Here is a 26,733-nt window from a genome sequence, read left to right on the forward strand (position 1 = left end):
TCGGTTAAGAATGATCTTATTCCAGTTTCATCTTCTCTTCAGTATGTTTAATAAATGGGGCAAAATAATGCCAAATGTTATTAACAAGAGAGGATGGAAGTTAGGTGAATGGGGTTCCTTGCTTTAGGAAAATTTATTTTCATTCAACTTTGATGGTCAATTTTAGGAACCTAAGATTTAAGGCTGGAGGTGAGAGAATAGAATTGCCATTTTCAGCATTTGTTCGAACATGTTGATGTTCAGTATCATATTGGAATTCTGTCTAACAATTCCAATTTTGTTCCAGAGGGAACAAGAGTGGTTCATTTGGGTGTACCTACCAAGATGTGTGCAGCTGGCTAGATTTTGTACAATGCATCAACAAATTGGTGTATTAACACTTTTTGACAATAGCTCCTGAAATGCATTACCATGATCTTCAGGAGGCAAAAATTACGAAGCACGCGTATACTGACTCCAGGAAGAATTTCTGAATTAAGCCTAAAACATATATATGGATGTACTCGCATAGAAATAAAGGTCTGGGCCGGGTGTGGTGGCTCACACCTGTAATCCCAGCACTTTGGGAGGCCAAGGCAGGCAGATCATCTAAGGTTGGGAGTTGCAGAACAGTCTGACCAACATGGTGAAACCCCGTCTCTATTAAAAATACAAAAATTAGCTGGGCGTGGTGGTGCATGCCTGTAATCCCAGCTACTCCAGAGGCTGAGGCAGGAGAATCTCTAGAACCTGGGAGGTGGAGGTTACGGTGAGCTGAGATCGTGCCATTGCACTCCAGCCTGGGCAACAAGAGCGAAACTCCATCTCAAAAAAGAAAAAAAGTCTGTTATTTGTATATAGCAACCTGATAGCAACTGCTCCCTCTTAAGGGGATGGGGACTGAATTTAGGGATGGTAATCAAAGACTTTTAGCTTTATTTCTGAAGCATGCATGTTTTTACAGAACAAATTGGATTTATGCATTGGTTGTATAATCAAAATTTGATTTAAAATTGTAAGACAATCATGTTAAAGGTATGAAAACTAATAAGAGTAGCAGTCACCACTAAAAAACAACATGCAACCAAGCACATTGGTTTAATTAATTAACATTACTACATTTATATTTATTGTACAACAAAATGCAGTAGCCTGCCTTTTTCCTCGGGTGAATATTTATGATAGTATAGCATTGAAATTTGAATATATGACAATGTGTTAATCCCCACAAGGATTTGAAACCCTATTCATGCATCACTTCTCCTGGATCACCCTCTCCCCAGCAGAAAATAAATAAATAAATAAACAAAATGAGGTCCACAGTTTTGACAAGACCAAGGAGGCGTCCTTGCAGTCAAAATGAATAGGCAAAGCTGCTTAGTCCTGTAACTGCTACTTCATCCCTGACTCACAGCGCTCCCAGTTTGACATTTGATTCCCTGAAAAACATCTTATCAGATCAACAATGATTTCTGTCCGAAAAAGAAAAATCCCCTGGCTTTCCTCCATAGGAGGGATGTCAGTCACTGTGCAGAGATTCTAAAGCTCTGAGGCCATGACCAGCAGAGGAGTCATGGTGAGTCTGAAGGGATAAGGGGAGATAAAGTGTATCAAAGGGGGCCTTGACACATGGGATGCTATGCAGGCCTTCTCCAGAGCTTCTCTGGCGTAACTGACAGGGGATTAATCCACGGGAGGGCGATAAACAACGGCTCAAGTGGGCTTGAGGCCCAACACCTGGATACGAGGTTGGATCCAGTCTGGGAGGCTCACCATGCTGCGAAGGAACAGTCTCTCCCAACACGCTTCTTAACCACGCCTTCTGCTCCTTGCAGGGCCTCTGGCTTGACACTCTTCCCCTTGAATAACATGTTTGAAAAATAGGTTAGGATTTTGTTTGTTTGCTTGTGTTCTCTGCTTGCGAGTCAGGGACACTGAAGAGTTTAGAAATTCAACAGTTGCCTGCTGTGAGTTCTTATAGAAAAGGGTTTCATTCGACAACCAAATGCAGTGGGGCAGACCTTGCTTGGATCCTGATTCCATCAAATCCAGGGTAAATTAGGCATTTTTGAGATGCTGAGGACCTTTGGGTAGTAGATGATATCAAGGAGTCATTGTTTTGTTGGACATGATAATGGCATTGTGTGGGAGTTTTCCTAAATAAACTTTAAAAGCATTGATGAATACTAAGTGTATAGGGTAAAATGACATGAAGTCAAGGATGCATTTTTTTTTTTTTAGATGGAGTTTTGCTCCTGTCGCCCAGGCTAGAGTGCAATGGCACGATCTCGGCTCACCACAACCTCCGCCTCCCGGGTTCAAGCAATTCTCCTGCCTCAGCCTCCCAAATAGCTGGGACTACAAGTGTGCGCCACCATGCCTGGCTAATTTTTGTATTTTTAGTAGAGACGGGGTTTCACCATCTTAGCCAGGCTGGTCTCAAACTCCTGACCTCATGATCCACCTGCCTCAACCTCCCAAAGTGCTGGGATTACAGGCATGAGCCACCGTGCCCGGCCTCTTTTTTTTTTTTTTTTTGAGATGGAGTTTCACTCTTGTTCCCCAGACTGGAGTGCAGTGGTGCAATCTCGGGTCACTGCAACCTCTGCCTTCCAGGTTCAAGTATTCTCCTGCCTCAGTCTCCCGAGTAGCTGGGGTTACAGGCATCTGCCACCAGGCCTAGCTAAATTTTTTTTGCATTTTTAGTAGAGACAGGGTTTCACTATGTTGGCCAGGCTGGTCTTGAACTCCTGACCTCAGGTGATTCACCCACCTCAGCCTCCCAAAGTGCTGGGATTACAGGCGTGAGCCACCACACCTGGCCCAATGATGCATTTTTTAAAAACTTTTTAAATTATATGATACACTTTTTAAAAACTTTTAAAATAATAATTGAGCACATTTTTGGGGTACATAGTGATGTTGTGATGCATATAATGTACAGTGATCAGATCAGGGTAGTTAGTCATGTCCATCATCTTTGTAACATTCTTTGTACTGGGAATATTCAATATCTTCCTTCTAATTATTTGAAACCATATAACATATTTTGATTAACTGTAGTCATCCTACAGTGTGATATGCTTTAAAATATAAAGGTGGGGTAAGGAGAGGAGATTCTCTGAAGTAAGTGTTGCAAAATCTTAATTATTGAATCTGGATAATGGCCTATGAGGGTCCATAGTACTATTCATTCTACTTTTAGGTGTGTTCTAATATTTTTGCCAAAACAATTATGATAATAATTGTAATAATAAGCTTTCTTGAATGTTCCAAACAGGCCAGGTGCATGGCTCACACCTGTAATCCCAGCACTCTGAGAAGCTGAGGCAGGTGGATCCCTTGAGCCCAGGAGTTCAAGACCAGCCTTGGCAACGTGGTGAAACCCCATCTCTACAAAAACTACAAAAACTACAAAAATTAGCCGGGTGTGGTGGTGTACACCTGTAGTCTAAAAAAAAAAAAAAAAAAGTTCCAAAAATTGTCAGTGTTGGTATGAAAATTCAGAGTTCTACATCAGTTGGTTCTGTGACCTGGCCATGCTTTGTAAGTACACTAAATCACGAACACATTCTCTTTTTTTTTTGAGACAAAGTCTCGCTTTGTCACCCAGGCTGGAGTGCAGTGGTGCAATCACAGCTCACTGCAGCCTCAAACTCCCAGGCTCAAGCAATCCTTCCACCTCAGCCTTCTGAGTAGAGCTGGGACTATAGGCACACACCACTATGCTTGGCTAATTTTTATTTTCTGTAGAGATGGGATCTCGCTATGTTGCCCGGGCTGGTATCAAACTCCTAGGTTCAAGTGATCCTCCTGCCTAGGCCTCCCAAAGTGCTGGGATTACAGGTGTGAGCCACCACGCCTGGCCATGAACACATTCTTATCTGCATGGATGAGGTTGAGACGCCCTTCAGAAAGTGGTGACCGGCGCCATCAGTGGCAAGCAGAAGTTGAGTAAACTGAGATGACGGTTTTCTTTTTTGGGTTGCACTGTCTCGTCAGCAATACCACTGCCCCTGACTGAGTGCTTGCTCTCCACAGATGATCTCATTTAGTCCTCATGTGGGATCTATTTCATTGCCCCTCTTTTACAGACGAGGAAAGTGTGGTTAAGAGAGGTTAAGTAACTTTCTTAAGGCCACCTAGCTAATAAGTCATAGATCCAGAATTTGAACTGAAGACAATCAAAGTTTAGATCCTATGCACTGCTTGATACTTCCCGCCCCCCCCCCCCTTTTTTTCTTTTCAAGATGGAGTCTCGCTCTGTTGCCCAGGCTGGAGTGCAGTGACACAATCTCGACTCACTGCAACCTCTGCCTCCTGGGTTCAAGCAATTCTCCTGCCTCAGCCTCCTGAGTAGCTGGGATTACAGACACCCGCCACCACACCCAGCTAATTTTTGTATTTTAGTAGAGATGGGATTTCACCATGTTGGCCAGGCTGGCCTTGAACTCCTGACCTCAGGCTATCCACCCATCTTGGCCTCCCAAAGTGCTGAGATTGTAGGTATGAGCCACTGTGCCAGGCCCCCTTTTTTTTTCAGATGAAGTCTTGCTCTGTCACCCAGGCTGTGTGCAGTGGCACGATCTCAGCTCATTGCAACCTCCACCTCCCAGGTTCAAGTGATTCTCATGCCTCAGCCTACTATGTAGCTGGGACGACAGGCAGATGCCAACATGCCCAGCTAATTTTTATATTTTTAGTAGAGACAGGGTTTCACCATGTTGTCCAGGCTAGTCTTCAACTCCTGACTCAAGTGATCCACCTGCCTTGGCCTCCCAAAGTGCTGGGATTACAGGTGTGAGTCAAAGCGCCCAGCCTGATACCTGTTTTTTGGTTTTTGTTTGTTTGTTTTTGAGACGGAGTCTCACTCTGTCGCCCAGGCTGGAGTGCAGTGGTGCAATCTCAGCTCACTGCAAGCTCTGCCTCCTGGGTTCACGCCATTCTCCTGCCTCAGTCTCCCTGAGTAGCTGGGACTACAGGCCCCCGCCACCACACCCGGCTAATTTTTTTGTATTTTTAGTAGAGATGGGGTTTCACCATGTTAGCCAGGATGGTCTCGATCTCCTGACCTCATGACCTGCCTGCCTCAGCCTCCCAAAGTGCTGGGATTACAGGTGTGAGCCACCGTGCTCGGCCCAGCCTGATACCTGTTTTTAACAAAGGAGAAGAAAAAAGAGGAGACAGGGATGATCCGCACAAGCCTTGCTTGCCTGCCATTATTTGGCATCAGAATTCTTGTTAGTTACTTTGCTCCAAATGACCCATTTGGATTTTTTTTCAAAACTCACTCAGTGAAACCTTGCTCACAGATTTTGTTCTTTACCTAAAATTTTGCAATTTCGCTCATCATGGACTTTTGTTGGGCACTGAGCATTGTATGTATTACTGGTTAAATAATCACAAATCCAAAATGCTCCAAAGACTGAAGCTTTCTTGAACACCCACATGACTCTCAAAGGAAATGCTCCCTGGAGATTTCAGATTTCAGGTTTTCAAATTCAAGTACAATGGAAATATTCCAAAATCTGAAGATATTGAAAACTGACGTACTTCTGGTCCCAAGCATTTCAGATCAGGAAATGTTGAACCTCACTGAATCCTTAACAACTCAGTTGAACATTCCTCCCATTTCACAGATTAGGCACAAAAGGTGAATAATTTGTCTAAAGCCACATAGCTAGAGAGTGGCAGAGCAAAACAGTGCAATCAAATATTATTTATCTTGATTACTGAGGGTTTTTTTTACAGCCCCTTAAATTTTCTGCCTCCCTCTAGTCCCAGCCCTGCCTGTTTGGTGGCTAATGAGATATTTTAAAAGGTCCTAAAAAGTAAATAAATTAAATAGCTGGGTTGGGGGTTTTGCCCTCCCTACTATGCGTTTCTCCCCAGCAAAAACCATGTCTCTTTTATCTTTTTGTCCCCAGCTGTTCACACACAGAAAGGCCTCATATAGGTATCAAGCCAAAGCAAAATATCTGATTACCAGGATGTTTCACCCTGTTCAGAAATTTTAACAAATAATGCTCATACTCAGAAGATGACAATGATGGATGAAGACCAAAAGATAGGTCATTGATTATGTAACTGTTTCAACTTACTAGGAAAGAAAGACCAGCATTTAAACAATAAAAGCCCTAGAAAATAATACTCATAAACAGGACTTAGGGATAAGAAAGAGTGGCCGGGCGCACTGGCTCATGCCTGTAATCCCAGCACTTTGGGAGGCCAAGGCAGGTGGATCACCTGAGGTCAGGAGTTTGATACTAGCCTGGCCAACATGGTGAAAACCCCATCTTTACTAAAAATACAAAAATTAGCTGGGCATGGTGGTACATGCCTATAATCCCAGTTACTCGGAAGACTGAGACAGGAGAATCGCTTGAACACGGGAGGCGAAGGTTGCAGTGAGCTGAGATTGTGTCACTGCACTTCAGACTGAGTGACAAAGCGAGACTCCATCTCAAAAAAAAAAGAAATAGGAAAAGGAGCACATGTAGACATTTTGCCTGATAATTTGCAGTTATTGCAGCTAGATACAGAAAAATACTGACTTACAGTTTTGAAGGAAGGACTGACAGAGACAAAGAAAAGCACATTACTCATAATAATCCTAATAACAGTAGTGATAGTTTACCGTTTGAGGAATTCTAGGCTATGGCAGGAGAACAGTGCATCTGTTTGGGAACCAGCATGAAATTTTGGCAGCTTTGGGTCAAAAGTGACTATGTCTAATAAAAGCAGGAATAATCACAATTAAGAATATGCACAGAACACTGAGCTAAACATGTTATATACACTAACTCATTTAATTTTGCAAGGTGAGTATTGATCCCTATTACAAAAATGCAAACCTTTGCCCAAAAGTCTCCTAGCTAGAAAAAGGCAGAGCAGAGATTTGAACCAAAACATAAGACTCCTCATGACCATTTAAACCAAGGGAAAAATAATCAGTTACTTGATTTTTTTTTTTTAAGAGATGGAGTCTCACTCTGTTGCCCCGGCCAGAGTGCAGTGGCATGAACATAGCTCACTGCAGCCTGGAACTCCTGGCCTCAAAGGATCCTCCCACCTCAGCCTCCCGAATAGCTGGGACAAGGGTGCATGCCACCACCCCCAGCTAATTTTTATGTTTGTTTTTGTAGAGATGGGGTCTCGCTTTGCTGCCCATTCTGGTCTCAAACTCCTCGCCTCAAGTGACCTCCTGCCTTGGCCTCCCAAAGTGCTGGGATTACAGACATGAGCTGCCACGTCAAGCCCAGTTACTTGATTTTTTTTCTTTTTTTTTTTATGGTAAAGCTTCCCTACATTCCTGATGGCTTATTTCTTAGGCCCTTTTGTTGGGCTTCTCCTGAAGCCTAAACTATTAGCAATAGAATTGTAGAATCTTCCAGGCTGGTACAAAACTTAAGATAACTTTCATGTGCAAGCATTATGGGGGGAATTATGGCTGACACTTAAAAAAAACGACCTAACCCCTTCTCAGCTCATTGTGGGTCTTTTAATTCTTCCCAGAAGATAATAAAACTGATCCTAACCAAGCTGCCCAGTAAAATAATACAAGGAAACCAGCTGCCCATACTGTGATCTGACTTGTAGCCCAGGGTACATAATCTTAGCAAATGGCACCAGGGGATCCTCCTTGGATGAGTCTCAAAACCGAAGGGTAGGAGAAGCCATTGGACATCCCTCAGGAAAACCCAGTCACCAAAGGAAAGGAACACAGCTGAAGCAGGTGGCAAGTTTCCTGGTAAACTGCAGAAACGTAAATTGCATAATCTCCCCCACAAAACTGTGCTAGGGTGCGCACCTACTACCAAATTGCATCAATCCCAGATACACAGTTTTTCACATTTTTACATCTCAGATATTAGGCTGACGTCTTAGAATCAAAGGCATATCACAGATTGGTTAGTATAAGTTTTTCTTTATAGTACATCAAAATAATTCTAAAATGTACAGTTTGTAGTATCTTGGATTCGATGAAATAATGCATTAAAAAAATCAATCACCTGTGTGATTCTGCTTTAAAAAAATCCCAGTTTCTATTTACATAATCTGTTTTAGGAGATTAAACATCGGTACATATGTTGCCTCATAATAGAGAAAAACAAAAGCTATCAGGCCAAAATATGCAAACAAGTCAAAGTAAAAACAGGTATGTGGATTCCAGCCTTAAATTGCTTATGAAAGAAGCGAAGCTGAATTGTTTGGTTAATGCACTGCTGTCTTCTCCAGCCAAGCATAATTTTAACCCTGCTGAAGATTATTTGGTTAGAATATGAGAGTTGCTTCATTTTTCATATTGGCTTGCAAAAGTTTTGTCTCCATTCAGCACCAGAAGCTGCGTACACAATGGCTTGCATGAATCTTGTGTATCAGTGAAGAGAGCCCCTTGAACTCCGCCTTACGGGAACAAAGAGTTTCCAAGATGCATCAGAGTAGCAGATGTTGAGTTATCTGAAGGGTCAGAATGCCAATTAGATATTGAACATGGCAGGAGGAGGGTGGAGTTTCCAAAACAAATGAAAGATGAATGGGAGCGGTCCCTGAGTTTAGGCTTAGGTCCTGCTGTTCTTTTGTACAATGATTTGTGGCAAATTTGTTTTGTCACTGAGGCATAGTTCCCCCTGGGTCTTAAAGTGATTTTGTAATCACCAAAAGAATTTTTTTTCTTTAAAATATACTTTTCCTGATCAAAACAGGATATAGTACCTTAAAAATAAATTTGAGCAAGCCACATGTTATCTATGTGAGAGATGAAGAAGAGGAGTAATCCTACATGAAAAAATAGAAGACAGACGCAGTCAAGAGGGAGGGGATCATTCCACTAAAAAAAAATTTATGTAGAAATCCAAAAGAATTCAGGGGATCATTTTTTCACACTTTTAAAAAGATAAAACTTATTTGGTCTAGCAATTTACAAATCTTGCCGATTTTTCCAGTTTCATAGGGTAAAGGTATAATTCTAAATCTAAGAAGCCTACAAATGAGAAAAAATGTGGGAAACCTGAGATGCAAAATGCTCCCATGGTTAATTATGTATTTGTATCGGTGTTACCATCATAAATCATCCTTAGAGAAACAAAACCAAGTAGTTAAGAGGATGGACACAATGGCGTTCTGTTTAAATAATTTCATTTGGTCCTTGAAATACTTTTGGCTATTTTTTCTCTTGAAACCACCCACATTTAGTAAAATTATATCACTGAGTAGACCCTACCCTGTTCTCTCTCCCGACTCCTGGCAAGTACTAGACCGTGGAATACCAAAGGCAAACCGGCAAAAAAGGAAATTGGGATTGCATTGATTTAAATCAGTCAGTGCTTCAGCCAAATTATTTAGTTCTCTCTTGACCTTTGGAGGTCAGATTTGACTATTTATGCTATCTGCTAATGCTTTACTATTTTTCATTGCTTTGCCTGTTAACAATTCTGACCTGCAGCCTTTCCAGCCTGCAGGGTCGTTATATTAAACAATCGCTAATTACTCCCGAAACATATGCTCCTGTTTTAAAATGTCATTTGAGTCCAAGCCCAACCAAAACCCATACATTTGTTTCATGAATGAAAACAAAATGTAAGCATTTTGAGATTTCTGAGAAGCCAAACATCGTCAGATTTGAGTGATAAGGTGGAAAATAACCTCTTACTCAAATTAACATGGAAATGGCTTAGAATAAAGACTATTCCTAAAAAAATGAATATTAAAGGCAACACATACCGTCCTGTAATCACATTATCAAATATGCTACTTTAACATTTCTGCAGAGAAATGTGCTTTTATCCTTCCTAAAGATCTTAAATGAAAGAATATTATATGGCATTTTCTTCCTCTTTATTTGTCTATCCTACAAATATGAGTGTCTGATGCTGTATCAGATCCTGGTATAGAGGGGTGAGCCAGATAGGCAGAACTCTCTGAAATTGGACTTTTTGTTATCCGTATTGAAAATGTTACATTTGTTAAAGAACAAACGAGAGACAGATGTTCACATTTCCAATGTTTACCATGAAGAGAGGTGAATACCAAGTTATTTGTCAAAGAGCATGGTTTACTGTCCAGAATTTATCTTAGATTGCATTTGAGACATAAAAGAACTTCTTTACTGCCCACAAGAGAAAAGATAAGTAATTCATTTCAGATCAAAATAGCCAGAGAAAAAGAGCAAATTAAGATAACTCAGCTAAAATAATAACCCAGCTAATAAGAATAGTAATAACACAGCTAATAATAATAATAATAATAATAATAATACAGCTAAGCCATGCGATTGAAATTTCACATGGGAATTTCCAGCAATTTGGTTGGGGGTGGTGCACGCTGCCTTCAGCCCCCAGTGGTGGCTCAGGGATGTGTGATGCCGACATAATCTAGCAAAATCTCTGCTCTCGGTGATGCTGCTGTATGTAAACAAGTGAAATATAACAGGAAGGTCGTTCCCCATCAACTTCCTGGTTTCCTGCTCTTTACGTTCTTACACGTAAACCTCTAATTCATTTCAGAATGCAAAGGTCACCGCAAAAAATCGGAGGCTAAATATACCCTTTTGTCCAGCAGAAGGGTCACAGAGATCTTTTCTTTCTACCATAACGTGGCCATGGCCAGGTGTTTCCCATGTTTGCCTAACCGAATTGGGAGTGTATTTACAGATCTGAAAAATAGCCTTCAACACTCATTGAAAATATACTTTTTATCTGGAATAATTGTTAGAAGTAAAGAAAAGTTGCAAAGTTAATACAGAGAATTCCTGTCACCTCACTTCCCCTAATAGTAACATCTTGCCTCCCAAGGGTACATTTGTCCAAACTAAGAAATTAATATTGGACAAATACTATTAACTAAACTCCAGGTTTCATGGATTTCCCCAGTTTTTCCACTAATATCCTTGTCTAGGATCAAACCCAGAAAACCACGTTACATTCCGGCAATTATAAACTTGCAAATTCAAATATTTTTGTGACTTATCTCTCAACAAATTTATTTGCGATTTATCTTTCAAGAAAATTACTGCCTCTTAAAATAAACAAATTATTTTAACTTAAAAATATGGGGGAGGCTGAGGCGGGCAGATCACGAGGTCAGGAGATCGAGACCATCCTGGCTAACACAGTGAAACCCCATCTCTACTAAAATACAAAAAATTAGCTGGGCGTGGTGGTGGGCGCCTGTAGTCCCAGCTACTCAGGAGGCTGAGGCAGGAGAATGGCGTGAACCCGGGAGGCAGAGCTTGCAGTGAGCGGAGATCGCGCCACTGCACTCCAGCGTGGGTGACAGGGTGACTCCGTCTCGGAAAAAAAAAAAAAAAAAAAAAAGGATGCCAGGCATGGTGGCTCATGCCGGTAATCCCAGCATTTTGGGAGCTGAGCTGAGGTGAGAAGACAGCTTGAGCCCAGGAGTTCAAGACCAGCCTGGGCAACATAAGGGGAGACCCGATCTCTTTAAAATAAAAATAAAAATATGGGCCAGGCACGGTGGCTCACATCTATGAACCTCAACAAAATTAAAAGGCTTTTTTTTTTTTGAGACGGAGTTTCGCTCTTGTTGCCCAGGCTGGAGTGCAATGGCACAATCTTATCTCACTGCAACCTCTGCCTCCTGGGTTCAAGTGATTCTTCTGCCTCAGCCTTCCGAGTAGCTGGGATTACAGGCATGCACCACCACACCTGGCTATTTTTGTATTTTTTTTTTTTTTTTTTTTTTTATAGAGAAGGGGTTTCTCCATGTTGCCCAGACTGGTCTCCAACTCCCGACCTCAGGTGATCTGCCCACCTTGGTCTCCCAAAATGCTGGAATTACAGGCGTGAGCCACCATGACTGTCCCTATTAAGAGGCATCTTAGGAGTAAAAAGAAATCTGATTTTATTTTAATCATTTGGATCTAGATGGCAAAAGAATTCACATTTTACAGACATTTATATTTAAACAGGATACATATTTTATCAGTTGCGAAATTTACTTTATCCGAATAAGGAATTACGTTGTTTTCAAATTCAAAGAAGAAAAGAATAAGAGATATCTTTAGAGAGTAGAACCATAAGATACCATTTCTCACCCATCACATTTGCACCAATTAAACAGATTGATAATATTTTTGGCCAAGTTTCCTAGCTTCTTTGTACCTCAGTTTTCCTCTCTGTAAAATGAAGACAGTCATTGCTCTTACTTATGGAGGAGGATAGCGGGGTGGTTTACAGTAAGGACTCTATAACTGGACTTTCTGATTCAACCTGGCTTATCCCACTTTTTGGCTGTCCGATCCTGGAGAAATTACTGGACCTAAGGTTTCATGCTTGAGTTTCTCATCTGTAAAATGATAATAATAACAGTATCCACCCCAGAGGATTTTTACAAGGACTAAGTGAGATGATGTATATAAAACACATAGGGCCAGGGGTGGTAGCTCACGCCTGTAATCCCAGCACTTTGGGAGGCCGAGGTGGGCAGATCACCTGAGGTCAGGAGTTCAAGACCAGCCTGGCCAACATGGTGAAACCTTGTCTCTACTAAAAATACAAAAACTAACCAGGCGTGGTGGCATGTGCCTGTAATCCTAGATACTCAGGAGCCTAAGGCAGGAGAATCACTTGAACCCCTAAGGCAGAGGTTGCAGTGAGCCGATATCACACCATTGCACTCCAGCCTGGGTAACAAGAGCAAAACTCTGTCTCAAAAAACAGAGAACAAGAAAAAAAAAAAAAAAAAAAAACACTTAGGACAGTGTTCAGCATGTCCTATATAATCATTTTCTATAATCACTATTTTCATTTTCTGATTTATCTAAGAATTAGATTAACACGTGTAAAGGGCTTAGAACATAGTGTTAATTAATGTTGGCTCTTAATTATCCAGTGCTGATGAGGAAAGACAGAAAAGGGCATTCTACTTTTGGAACTCAAATTTGTAGCAACTCTGATAAAAAGTTTACATTTGATCCACAATTCTGCTTCTGGGAATCTAGCCTACAGAAATTCCTGCACAAGTGTATAAATATGTGTATAAGATGCTCATTGTGGCATGATTCATAAAATCACTCCCATTTGTCCCCCACAAAAGGAAAAAATACAGACAACTTATGTTTTCATCAACTTGAAAATAGTCAAATGGCCAAATACGGTGGCTCAGGCCTGTAATCCCAGCACTTTGGGAGACTGAGATGAGCAGATCACTTGAGCTCAGGAGTTGAGACCAGCCTGGACAACATGGTGAGACCCCATTCCTACCAAAAATTAGGCAGGCATGGTGGCGTGTGCCTGTAGTCCCAGCTGCTCAGGAGGCCGAGATGGGAGGATGGTTTGAGCCTGGGAGGTGGAGGTTGCAGTAAGCAGAGATTGCACCACTGCATTCCAGCCTGGGTGACAGAGCCAGCTATGTCAAAAAAAAAAAAAGAGACAGCGAGAATAGTAAAATGAATATTGGATAGCCATTAAAGAGAATGAGATATGGTTTTATTTGCATACATGGACATCAAAGGATATATATGATACATTCATTGTTCTTTCATTTATCCATTTGTTGATTATAATAAATATTTATTTATTTATTTATTTATTTGAGACAGAGTCTCACCCTGTTGCCCAGGCTGGAGTGCAATGGCATGATCTTGGCCCACTGCAACCTCTGTCTCCTAGGTTCAAGCGATTCTCATGCCTCAGCCCCCCAAATAGCTGGGACTACAGGCACGTGCCACCACACCCAAAGGTATCTTTGGTAGAGATGAAGTTTCACCATGTTGGCCAGGCTGGTCTCGAACTCCTGACCTCCAGTGATCTGCCTGCCTTGGCCTCCCAAAGTGCTGGGATTACAGGCGTAAGCCACCGTGCCCGGCCAATAATAGATATTTATAGAGTGTCTATTAGGTGCCAGACTCTGCTTTAGGTGCTGGGGACACACGTTATGAAAGACAGACACAATTTCTGCCACCATGGAGCCAGCATTCTAGGAAGGACACAACCAGCAAACAAGCTAAGAAATAAGCATCCACCCACGTGTCAGAAAGGAGACCTGCAAAAAAGAAAAAGAAAAAGTCACACTGGTAAGAAGAGGAGGTAGAGGCTGGGCACAGTGGCTCATGCCTGTAATCCCAGCACTTTGGGAGGCCGAGGCAGTGGATCACAAGGTCAGGAGATAGAGACCATCTTGGCCAACATGGTGAAACCCCATCTCTACTAAAAATACAAAAATTAGCTGGGTATGGTGGCGCATGCCTGTAATCCTAGCTACTCAGGAGGCTGAGGCAGGAGAATCTCTTGAACCCAGTGAGTGGAGGTTGCATTGAGCCAAGATTGCAGTACTGCACTCCAGCCTGGCAACAGAGTGAGACTCCGTCAAAAAAAAAAAAAAAAAAAAAAAAAAAGGAAGAGGAGGTGGAAGAGTAGAAATGGTTTACAGAGGGAAGTCAGGGAGCTCCCTTTTAAGGAGGAGATATGCTCAGATTTTAATACATCCGGGGATGCAGGTCTACAGATACCTGAGGGAAGAATGTTCCAGAAAGAAAGAACAGCAGGTGCAAAAGTTTGTGGTTTGGAGTTCAGCATTGAATGACAAAGATATGAAGGAAAATATGAACCAGGCACAGTGGCTCATGCCTGTAATCTCAACACTTTGGGAGGCCTAGATGGGAGGATCGCTTGAGTCTAGGAATTAAAGACCAGCCTGGGCAACAGAGTAAGATCCTGTCTCTACAAAAAATACAAAACATTAGCCACGCATGATGGTGTGTGCCTGTAGTCCTAGCTACCTGGGAGGCTGAGGTGGGAGGATCACTTAAGCCCAGGAGTTCAAGGCTGCAGTGAGCCATGATTGTGTGATATGCTTTGGCTGTGTCTCCAGATCTCACCTTGAATTGTAACAATCCCCACGTGTCAAGAGCGGGGCCAGGTGGAGATAACTAAATCAGGGGGCGGTTTCCCCCGTACTGTTCTCGTGATAGTGAATAAGTCTCACGAGATCTCATGGTTTTATAAATGGGAGTTCCCCTACACCACCTCTCTTTCCTGCAGCCATGTATGATGTGCCTTTGCTTCTCTTTGCCTTCTGCCAAGATTGTGAGGCCTGCCCAGCTACGTGGAACTGTGAGTTCATTAAACCTCTTTCCTTTATAAATTACCCAGTCTCAGGTATGATTTTATTAGCAGCGTGAGAACAGGCTAATACATCTGCCACTGCACTCCAGCCTGGGTGACAAAGCAAGAACCTGTCTCAAAAAAAAAAAAAAAAAAAAAAGAAAGAAAAGAAAAGAAAAATATGTGTAGGCTTCTATTTTTGAAAAGGGGAGAAAAAGAGATAAATATGTAAGTAAATAGACTGACAATGTAACAAAGGTCTGTAATAGAAAAGGCTGCAGCAGAATATGCCACACTGTTGATAGTGTTTACGGCAGGGCGCAGAACTGGAGAGAATCTTTCAGGTCTTCCTTTATAAACATCTAATTGTTTCTATGTTTCCGATGAGCATGTATGATTTGTAATTTGGAAAGCAAAATAATTTTTTAGAGTTCTAGAAGAAAAGTAGTCTTTTCCTAAAATAGTCTAGGACAGAGTTTTTAACAGCACTGTTGACATTTGCAGTGGATGATCTGGTGGGGAGGGAGCTGTCGTGCGTCTTGTGTGATGTGTTTAGTAGCATCTCAGCTTCTACCTGCTAGATCCTAGCAGCATCCTCCAATTGTGACAACTAAAAATGACTCCAAACATTGCCATACGTCCTGTAGCGCAGGCATCCCCAACCCCTGGGCCACAGACCAGTAGGAACCGGGCCACACAGCAGGAGGTGGTGGCAGGCAAGCGAGCAAAGATTCACCTGTATTTACTGCAGGCATTAGATTATCATAGGAGCACGAACCCTATTGTGAACTGCACATGCAGGGGATCTGGGCTGCACACCACTTATGAGAATCTAACACCTGAAGATCTGTCACTGTCTCCCATCACCCCCAGATGGGACCATCGTGTTGCAGGAAAACAAGCTCAGGGCTCCCACTGATTCTAAATTATGGTGAGGTGTATAATTATTTCATTATATATCACAATCAAATAATCATAGAAATAAAGTGCACAATAAATGCAATGTGCTTGAATCATCTTGAAACGATCCTCCGCTCCGCCCTCACCCCCTCCCCTAAGTCTGCGGAAAAATCGTCTTTCAGGAAACCAGTCCCTGGTACCAAAAAGGTTGGGGACTTCTGCTCTAGGGGTCAGAATACCCACACACCCTCTACCACCCCTGAGATCCACTGGTTGAGGGTAAAGCTTGGACTCCGGAGGCAGCTGACCAGGTTCAAATCTCAGCTGTGTACCTCGCAAGCTGCGGAACCTGTGATTTCTCCTTTCGGTGCCTCTGTTTCCTCACCTGTAGAATAGGCATAATTATATTGTCTTCCTGGGCTTTCTCTGAGGGTGGAAGGAGCCAGCTGATGTGGTATGCTTAGGACAGGGTACGGCAGGTGTCAGCTGTTATCACTGAAGTCCATCAGCATTCCCGCCCTCCTCCTCCGGACAGACCAAAGCCTCTTTGCTTTCACCCTCAGGCTCCCTGACAAGCAGCCCTTCCCAGCCCCAGACTCTGCCCCTGGGAATGGAAACTCAGACACGGAACCAGGGGAGGAAAAGACACATTGTTCAGCCTGGGTAGACACCCTCCTTAAGTGCTTCCTGCACCTTTTGTGTAAGGGGAAAAGTGAGATTTATATGATCTGAAAGTGGGTGTGTCCCTGCAGGGATAGTTTTCTTCCCATAAGTGTTTCCAAACATGCCTGTGTGTGCCTTTACCAAGGGGTCATTGGCCACAAAATCGTTTTGGTCACATTTCCTCCTTCCCCAACCTCTGTTGCTCACACACACAAACACACACACACAGACTGTCCTTACAATGGATAAGATAAAATATTCACATATAAGTGTAATACATTATATAAGATATAAAAACAACTGAAACCTAAAAGACACATGAACATTGACTGTGATATGCTGAATAATGACATTTCAGTCAATTGACTGAAATGAGAAAGACACACACACACACACACACACAAAGACCCCCACAGACACCCACACAGAAACACACACAAACACAAGAAATAGCTTACTCTCCCCAAAGCAAACTGCATTCCTCTAGGGGGCCGGCTCACCCCCTAACCCCATCTGGTCCACATTTTGCTTTGGTGGAAATTAGAAACCATATCACTTTTACTTATATTTCAGACCGCCTTTTGTTTACTTAGATTTCTCCTTCCCACATACATGGCTTTTTGTTTCTCTTAAACTTTTTTGACTGTCCTCATTATGTTTTCCTTAAAAAGGAATAATATTTCTGTTCTGAGAAATGTGTCATTTGGCAATTTCACTGTTGTGGGAACATTTTAGACTGTACTTACACAAACCTAGATGGTGCAGCCTACTACACACTCAGGCTAGACAATATGGCCTATTGCTCCTGGGTTACAAACCTGTACAGCATGTGCCTGTTCTGAATACTGTAGGCAATGGTGACACAGTGGTATTTGTGCCTCCAAACATATCTAAACGTAGAAAAGGTAGTTAAGATACAGCATAGGCTGGGCGCGGTGGCTCTCGCCTGTAATCCCAGCACTTTGGGAGGCTGAGGTTGGCGGATCACGAGGTCAGGAGATCGAGACCATCCTGACCAACATGGTAAAACCCCGTCTCTACTAAAAATACAAAAATTAGCCCAAGTTCGCACCACTGCACTCCAGCCTGGGAGACAGAGCGAGATTCTGTCTCAAAAAAAAAAAAAAAAAAAAAAAGATACAGTATAATAGGCCGGGCACGGTGGCTCACACCTGTAATCTCAGCACTTTGGGATGCCAAGACGGGCAGATCATGAGGTCAGGAGTTCAAGACCAGCCTGGCTAACATGGTGAAATTCCATCTCTACTAAAAATACAAAAATTAGCTGGGCGTGGTGGTGGGCGTCTATAATCGCAGCTACTCAGGAGGCTGAGGCAGGACAATCTCTTGAACCCAGGAGGTGGAGGTTGCAGTGAGCCAAGTTTGTGCCACTGCACTCCAGCCTGGGCAACACAGCAAGACTCCGTCTCAAGAAAAAAAAAAAAGATACAGTATAATAATTTTTTTCTTTTTCTTTTCCTTTTCTTTTTTTTTTTTTGATACACAGTCTTACTCTGTCCCCCAGGATGGAGTGCAGTGGTACGATCACGGCTCATTGCAGCCTCGACCTCCTGGGCTCAAGGGATCCTCCTGCCTCGGCCTCCCAAGTAGCTAGGACTACACCTACACCTGCTATTTTTTATATACCTTTAATATAAATAGTTGGCCAGGTACGGTGGCTCACGCCTGTAATCCCAGCACTTTGGGAGACTGAGGCTGGTGGATCACATGGTCAGGAGTTCAAGATCAGCCTGGTCAACATAGCAAAACCCCGTCTCTACTAAAATACAAAAATTAGCTGGGCATGGTGGCATGCACCTATAGTCTCCAAAAAAAAAAAAAGTATTTTTTATGATTTTAAAAACAATGCATTTGATGTGAATAAATTCAAACATTCTAATAGTCTATCATGCTGGGCTCTGGGCTAACCTGAGGATTCAACCGAGGAAACAAGGAAACAAACAGGCACAGAAGCTGTTCTCAAGGAGCCAACAGTATAGTAAGAGTGAAAGGTATTAATCAAAGACTCTCACAAGGCAATATAAAATTATATGATGTACTAAAGTGCTTTGTGGAAAATGTGCAATTTGCACTGAGATGCTACCATGGGAGACGAAAGGGATGTGTTTGTGTGTGACATGTCTGAGCACACCTCCCTAAACTGATGCTACCAAGAGAGAGACCACTGGCAAAAGCATGATGCATATTCATCCTGTTTGATTTTTCTGCAATGTACACACTAAGGTTTGTTCTTTTCCAATAACAGAATCATGCTTATTAATTTATCTAACACTCACCTGTTTTTGCCTAACAAATTACCCAAGGCAGCTTTCCAAGGCCAAATAGCACAGTAGGTAAGATCCTGGCCTCTGGATTCAGATGAGCCTGGGTTCAAATCCTGACTCTGCCTTTCACTAGCTGTGTGATCCTGGACAAGGTCCCTAACTCTGTCTGCCTTAGTTTCTTCGTCTGCAAATAGGAATGACAGAAGAGTCTCTACCCCTTTCAAAGTGTTACAAAAAGATGAAAAAGAGATGATAAATGTAAAATTCTCAGCACTCAGCATATGCTAGATACTATTTTAACGGTTGTGTGGTATTTGCTTGTTTAAATCAGTTTCTCAGTCTCTGCAGTATTGACATTTTGAATCAGATAATTCTTTGTGGTGGGGGCTGTTCTGAGCAAAGGATGCTTAGCAGCATCCCTGCTCTGTACCCAGTGAATGCCAGTGGCGTCGCCCCCACTTGTGACAACAAAACATGTCTCCAGATATTAAAAATGTCCTAGGGGGTGGAGTGGAGTGAGGCAAAAATTGTCCTTGGTTGAGAACCACTGCTTTAAGTGTACACATTTTAAATACATACATAGACTGGATATGGTGGCTTACGCCTATAATCCCAGCATTTTTGGAGGCCAAGGCAGGAGAATCGCTTGAGGCCAGGAGTTGGAGACCTGCCTGGGCAACATAGTGAGACCCTCATCTGCAAAAAATAAAAATACAAATTAGCCAGGTATTACAGTGCACGCCTGTGGTCCCAGCTACTTGTGAGGCTGAGTTGGGAGGACTGCTTGAGCTCAAGAGGTCAAGGCTACAGTGAGCTGTGCTTGTGCCATTGCACTCCAGTCTGGCTGACAGAGCAAGACCCTGTCTCTAAATAAATAAATACATACATACATACACACATATCATAATATAAAACATGTAATGTGGCTGGGTGTGGTAATCCCAGCACTTTGGGGAGCCAAGGCAGACAGATCACCTGTGGTCAGGAGTTTGAGACCAGCCTGGTCGACATGGTGAAAACCCATTTCTACTAAAAAAAAAAAAAAAAAAAAAAATTAGCCAGGCATAGTGGTGCATGCCTGTACTCCCAGCTACTCAGAAGGCCGAGGGAGGAGAATCGCTTCAGCCTGGGGGGCGGAGGTTGCAGTGAACCAAGATCGTGCCCTGCACTCTGGCATGGGCAACAGAGCAAGACTGTCTCAAAAAAAAACAAGGAAGCCATGTAATGTGTTATATATTTAAATATAACAAGGTGTTATTCATTAAATATAAACAAACATGTTTATGCTGAAGGCATTAAAATACACTGTTTTGGCATTTTGACTATTTCTATTTACATATATATTTTTTGTTTTATTATTATTATTTAAGATGAAGTCTTGCTGTGTTGCCCAGGCTGGAGTGCAGTGGCACCATCTCGGCTCACCACAACCTCTGCCTCTCGGGTTCAAGCGATTCTCCTGCCTCAGCCTCCCGAGTAGCTGGGATTACAGGCATGTGCCACCATGCCCAGCTAATTTTGTATTTTAGTAGAGATGGGGTTTCCCCATGTTGGTCAGGCTGGTCTTGAACTCCCAGCCTCAGGTGATCCACCCACCTTGGCCTCCCAAATTGCTGGGATTTACAGGCATGAGCCACCACGCCTGGCATCCATTGTTGCATTTGAAGGGGATAGAGCTAGAGAAAAATGATGCTTGTGGTGTGTGCATGGTTGTGTATTTATGTGTAGATGCAAAGAAAACAAGGAATGTGATTTCTTCTAGGGGAGTGGAACTATGGGTGAAGTTTGCTCTCCTTTTTCTTTTTCCCTTATTAGCCCTTTTCTAATTTTTCTACAGTGAATATGTAATTTGCTTCATATACAGTCAGTTCTGTAAGATGACACATGCATCCCTAAAAATCACTGCGCCAAAAACATTGCACAATAAAAACCACAGGGCTTATGGGAAAATGGGGATGGTGGCCTATACTCAAAAACCTCATCAGTGATGCATTTTTTAAAAGATGGGAACTTAATAAAAATCATGGCCAGGCACGGTGAGTGGCTCACACCTGTAATCCCAGCACCTTGGGAGGCCAAGGCGAACAAATTGTTTGAACTCAGGAGTCAGAGACCAGCCTGGGCAACATGGTGAAACCCTGTCTCTACCAAAAATCCAAATGTGTGACTGTGATCCCAGCTATTTGGGAGGCTAAAGGGTGAGGACTACTTGAGTGTGGGAGGTAGAGGCTGCAGTGAGCCATGATTGCACCACTGCATGTCAGCCTGGGAGACAGAACAAGACCGTGTCTCAAAATACACACACACAATAAAAATTTTAGCACAGTTGTACACATACTAAATTCTTTAAAAGTATATAAATGCTAAGATTAATGGCACTTTACTTTTAAAAAGTCCTCAAGTTTGCTTGTGGAAATATGATTCTAAAAAAATTGCATCTGGGCCAAGATTAGATGGAAAAATCTTCCATCGTGTGAAGCGATGGAAGATTATCTGAAATGAGACAGGCCAGGTATAGATGAGTGTGGCTCCTAACACGTGGTGAGAGAAGTCCCTGGAGATGAATAGCTGTATGCATTTTGTGTATACCGATGTGATTCTGTTTACCTGGGTGCAGTTTCAGTATTCAGCTAGAGTTTCCTGCAAATGAACTTGCACATAAGCAAATGTAAAATGTATATTATGTTCATAGATGCTATTGCTCCCTAATGTATCAATCAATTGGGACAAATTTGTGTTTTCACAATAAAGGTTACAGCAGAACTGACTACTAGAGTGGGGGGAGGGCAGGAGCATCTCAAGTTATTGAAGTATAAATACTTCCGGATTATAAGTTTAGTTTTCTGCTTTTCTGAACAGTTATATTCAGGTTTTACAGGAAAATAGTACATGGGTTACATCGGTTTAAAAGTGATAATAGGAAACATCTCTGGAGCTTCTATTATGTGCTTTTTACATGCATGGTCTTAATCCCCCCTGGAACCTTTGAGGTAAGATCTACACTGAGGGACCTAAGGCTCAGAGAGGTTAGGTGGCCTGCCCAAGGTCACGCAGCTGTGAAGCACCAGAGCCAAAACTCAAACCCAAGTCTTCCCTGAGCCAAGGTTATGCCCGCATTCATTACTCTCTATTGTATTTCAGTTGGACATAGTAGTAGTGATTTTAAGTAGCAAGCTACAAGGACAGCATGAAGGACAGAGGAGGGAGGACCCAGGAAGCTGGACTTGAGTGGGGCTGTTTTGCCAGGAACAACAGGTAACATGAGGCCACCATGATGATCCTCAAGGACGTGTCCAGTCCTACACACAGACTCTCAGATGTTGGATCAGCAAATCCTGTCAACATCAAGACTTGCAGACCTTGGCTAAGCATGATGGCTCACTCCTATAATCCCTGCACTTTGGGAGGTCAAAGCAGGCAGACCACTTGAGATCAGGTGTTCCAGACCAGCCTGGCCAACATGGTGAAACCCAGTCTACTAAAAATACAAAAATTAGCCAGGTGTGGTGGCATGCACCTGTAATCCCAGCTACTCATGAGGCTGAGACACGAGAACTGCTTGAATTTGGGAGGCAGAGGTTGCAGTGAGCCGAGATCATGCCACTGCACTCCAGCCTGGGTGACAGAGCAAGACTCTGTGTCCAAAAAAAAAAAAAAAAAAAAAAAAAAAAAAGTCTTGCAGACCAGAAAGGGCAGGTGGCAGCCCTCTTCCCTGTTCAGAGCAGTGCTTTACTTCCACCGGGCTTAAATAGGATGCCACTGTTGAATACATTTCTTGATTCATTTGGTTTGTGAGATACACCAAGCCTCTGAATCATCTCAGAGGCAGTTTGGCATAGTGTGAAGAGCGTGGGCTACGCACAAGCCTGGGTTTCAGCTCCAGCTTCACCCCTTGCTAGCTGTGTGACTTTGGGCAAGTAACTTTACTTCTCTGTTTCCTCATCTATAAAATGGGTAATAATAATAAAGTGGTTGTGAGGATTCAACAGGCTAATCTGAATAAATGATTTAGAAGAGTACTGGGCCACAGTGATCTCCCACTACATGTAAATGAGTGTAATAATTGTAGTCACCCAGGGTTGTCCAATATAGCTCATAAATAAAATTTTGATTGGAAATAAAAGTTAGTACTGGGTGCAGTGGCTCATGCCTGTAATCCTAGCATTTTAGGAGGCCGAGCTGGGTGAATCATCTGAGGTCAGGAGTTCGAAACCAGCCTGGCCAACATGGTAAAACCTCGTCTCTACTAAAAATACAAAAATTAGCCATGTGTGGTGGTGGGCACCTGTAATCCCAGCTCCTCAAGAGGCTGAGGCAGGAGAATTGCCTCAATCTGGGAGGCAGAGGTTGCAGTGAGCTGAGATCATGCCACTGCACTCTACCCTGGATGACAAAGTGAGACCCTGTCTCAAAAAAAAAAAAAAAAAAAAAAAAACTTGGTGAAGTAGAATGGCATTGTTTCTCAGCTGTTGTTACATAGATGCAGAAAATAAGTCCAGTTTGTGATCTTCAAATTTTTAAAATGATGCACCCCAGCAGTTATTAAATGTTTAGCCCTCTCTCCAATAGAGAAATGACTATTTATAAGCCCTATGCATTTAGAATTCTACAACTCCAAACACTGCAGTAGCTCCCATTTCACACACAGTAAGAGCCAAAGTCCTTATGATGGCTATAAGAGCCCACTCTGGAGGAACCAGCTTCCTTTGACTTCCCCTACTTCCTCTACTCCCCTCAATTTTCCCAGCTTCCTCTACTCTCCGCAATATTCATTCTGCTTCAACCAGCTCTGGTCTCTTTGCCTCTTTCCCCGTATCAGTCCTTTGTCCGTCCCTCTGGTTCTTCCCTCTGCCTGGAAGCCTCGTCTCCTGGAGTTCTGCAGACCTCACTCCCTCACTTTCTTTGAGTCTGCACAATTGTTGCCTTCTCAATGAGGCCAACCCCTGATCACCTATGTAAAATTGCCACCACCTCCCTCCACTTCCACATCCCTTTCCTCATTTTTCTTTTTTACTGTGATAATTTACTGTATCGGCCGGACGTGGTGGCTCACGCCTGTAATCCCAGTATTTTGGGAGGCCGAGGCGAGTGGATCACTTGAGGTCAGGAGTTTGAGACTAGCCTGGCCAACATGGCGAAACTCCATCTCTACTAAAAATACAAAAATTAGCTCGGTGTGGTGGCATGCACCTGTAGTCCCAGCTACTTCGGAGGTTAAGGCAGGAGAACTGCTTGAGCCGGGAGGCGGAGGTTGCAGTGAGCCAAGATCGTGCCACTGCACTCCAGCCTGGGTGACAGAGTGAGACTGTCTCAAAAAAAAAAAAAAAAAAAAAAGAAAAAATGAAAAGACATAATTTATTGTATCTAATAACTTACTCTTTCTAATACACTATGTAATTGTTTTAGCTTATTCAGCCTGCTATAACAAATTACCATAGATTGGGTGGCTTTATTTATTTATTTATTTAATAGACAGGGTCTCACTCTGTTACCAGCCTGGAGTACAGTGACATGATCCTGGCTCATTGCAACCTCGACGTCCTGGGGTGAAGCAATCCTCCTGCCTCAGCCTCCCAAAGTGCTGGAATTACAAGCATGAGCCTCTGCCCTGGACTCTGGGTGGCTTAAAAAACAAGAATTTATTTCTCACAGCTCGGAAGGTTGAGAAGTCCAAGATGAAGGCACTGGCAAATCCAGTGTCTAAGGGCCCACTTTCTGGTTCATACCTGGCCACCTTCTAGTATCTTCACATAGCAGAGAGCAGGGAGCATTCTAATAAGGGTACTCATTCCATTCATGAGGCCTCCACCCTCGTGATATAATCACCTCTCAAAGGTGATTTCTGGAGGGACACATTTAGTCCATAGCAGTAATGTAACTACTTATATTTATTATTTATTGTTTTTCCCTTCCTGCTAGGATGTAAGCCCCAAGAGGACGGGATTTTGTTTTATTTGCCAGTATATCTCAGCCCATAGAACAGTGCCTGGCACATAGTAGGTGCTCAATAAATATTTATTGGCCGGGCACAGTGGCTCACGCCTGTATCCCAGCACTTTGGGAGGCTGAGGTGGGTGGATGACTTGAGGTCAGGAGTTCAAGACCAGCCTGGCTACCATGGCAAAATCCCATCTCAACTACAAATACAAAAATTAGCCAGGTGCAGTGGTGCACCTGTAGTCCCAGCTACTCAGGAGGCTGGGGCAGAATTGCTTGGACATGGGAGGCAGAGGTTGCAGTGAGCCAAGATCACGCCACTGCACTCCAGCCTGGGCGACAGAGCAAGACTCTGACTCAAAAAAATAAAAAGATTTTTTTGTTTTTGTTTTTGTTTTGAGACGGAGTCTCACTCTGTCGCCCAGGCTGGAGTGCAGTGGCACGATCTCAGTTCACTGCAACCTCCGCCTCCCGGGTTCAAGAAATTCTCCTGCCTCAGCTTCCTGAGTAGCTGGGACTACAGTTGCGCGCCACCACACCCAGCTAATTTTTTTGTTTTGTTTTTTAGTAGAGACAGGGTTTCACTATGTTGGCCATGCTGGTCTCGAACTCCTGACCTCAGGTGATCCACCCACCTCAGCCTCCCAAAGTGCTTGGATTACAGCAGTGGGTCACCGCGCCCGGCCTGTTTTGTTTTTTTAATGAAAGCTCTAGTTGTCTCTCAAGATCCTGTCTCTCTCTTCCATGGAACTGAATTTTCAGCAGGGCTGGATTTTTTCTTAAAGCAAGCTTACCTTTCGAAGCCTCGCTTGTCGTTTAAGTAAGGTCACGTGACTACGTTCTGGCCAATAGGTTATAAACGGAAGTGTCAAGTCTCGGGTGGGTATCTTTGCTTTCTTTTTCTTTGTTCCTTTCTCCGTCTCGCTGCTGGAACTTGGACGCCGCCATCTTGGACCATGAGGTCATTCGACTCTGCAAAGCAGAGAGCCGAGAAAGAAGCAGCTTGGGGCCGGGCGCAGTGGCTCACGCCTATAATCCCAGCACTTTGGGAGGCTGAGGCGGGTGGATCACGAGGTCAGGAGATTGAGACATCCTGGCTAACACGGTGAAACCCCATCTCTACTAAAAAAATACAAAAAATTAGCTGGGCGTTGCGGTGGGTGCCTGTAGTCCCAGCTACTCGGGAGGCTGAGGCAGGAGAATGGCGTGAACCCGGGAGGCGGAGCTTGCAGTGAGGTGCGATCGCGCCACTGCACTCCAGCCTGGGCGACAGAGCGAGACTCCATCTCAAAAATCAAAGATAAAAAAAGAAGCAGCTTGGGACCAAGGAGAGTCATTGAAGCCTTGGACTACCTATGTAGTGTTTGAGAGAAAATACCCTTTTATCTTGTTCAAGGCAGTGTTTTTTAGGCTGGATGTACATAATAGACTTTTTTTTAAAACCAGGAATACAAATTAAGTTAGGCTTCTGTTTAACTTCAGTGTGCAATTGGCAAGCCCTTCTCCAACCCCCATCTGGCATAACAATCCCTCTAGCTGGTTTAAGTTGCTGAGCCACCAATTTCTATTATTCCTGGAATCTGAGTCATCTATACTCCCTGTGTTATTACACATAATATGTTATTATGACTTTAATCAAGGAAATTTTTTTTCACTTGATATATTAGTCACATAGCACCTGGATTGTCAGAAATAGCCAGGAATGCTAGCCAGTATTGCATCATTTTATCTGTTCTTTCCTCTGGGGAGTGGCTGAAAATCAGACCAGCTAGATCTAGGCGGGAACTGGATCTTGCTTTCATTAGTTTCTGCAGTTATTTTCAGAAGGAATCAGTTTCCAAGGCAGAGGAAGGAATGAATACTATTTGCTTGGTTTTACTATGAAGTGATGTAATTTACATAAC

General features: G+C 43.1%; 1 long non-coding RNA gene across 1 annotated transcript in view; it reads right to left on the bottom strand.

Annotated features, from left to right (window-relative positions):
* LOC119618551 (uncharacterized) overlaps nucleotides 1-26,016 on the bottom strand; it is a 29,204-nt gene extending 3,188 nt beyond the window's left edge. Inside the window, exons 1-2 of the long non-coding RNA XR_005234899.2 lie at nucleotides 25,624-26,016; nucleotides 1,753-1,838 (exon numbers count right to left, since the gene is read on the bottom strand). This is a non-coding gene — a long non-coding RNA (uncharacterized lncRNA). The remainder of the gene's footprint in view (nucleotides 1-1,752; nucleotides 1,839-25,623) is intronic.
* Nucleotides 26,017-26,733: the final 717 nt, after the last annotated feature.

This window comes from Chlorocebus sabaeus, chromosome 2 (genome assembly GCF_047675955.1).
Source record: "Chlorocebus sabaeus isolate Y175 chromosome 2, mChlSab1.0.hap1, whole genome shotgun sequence".
NCBI classification, from domain to species: Eukaryota; Metazoa; Chordata; class Mammalia; order Primates; family Cercopithecidae; genus Chlorocebus; species Chlorocebus sabaeus.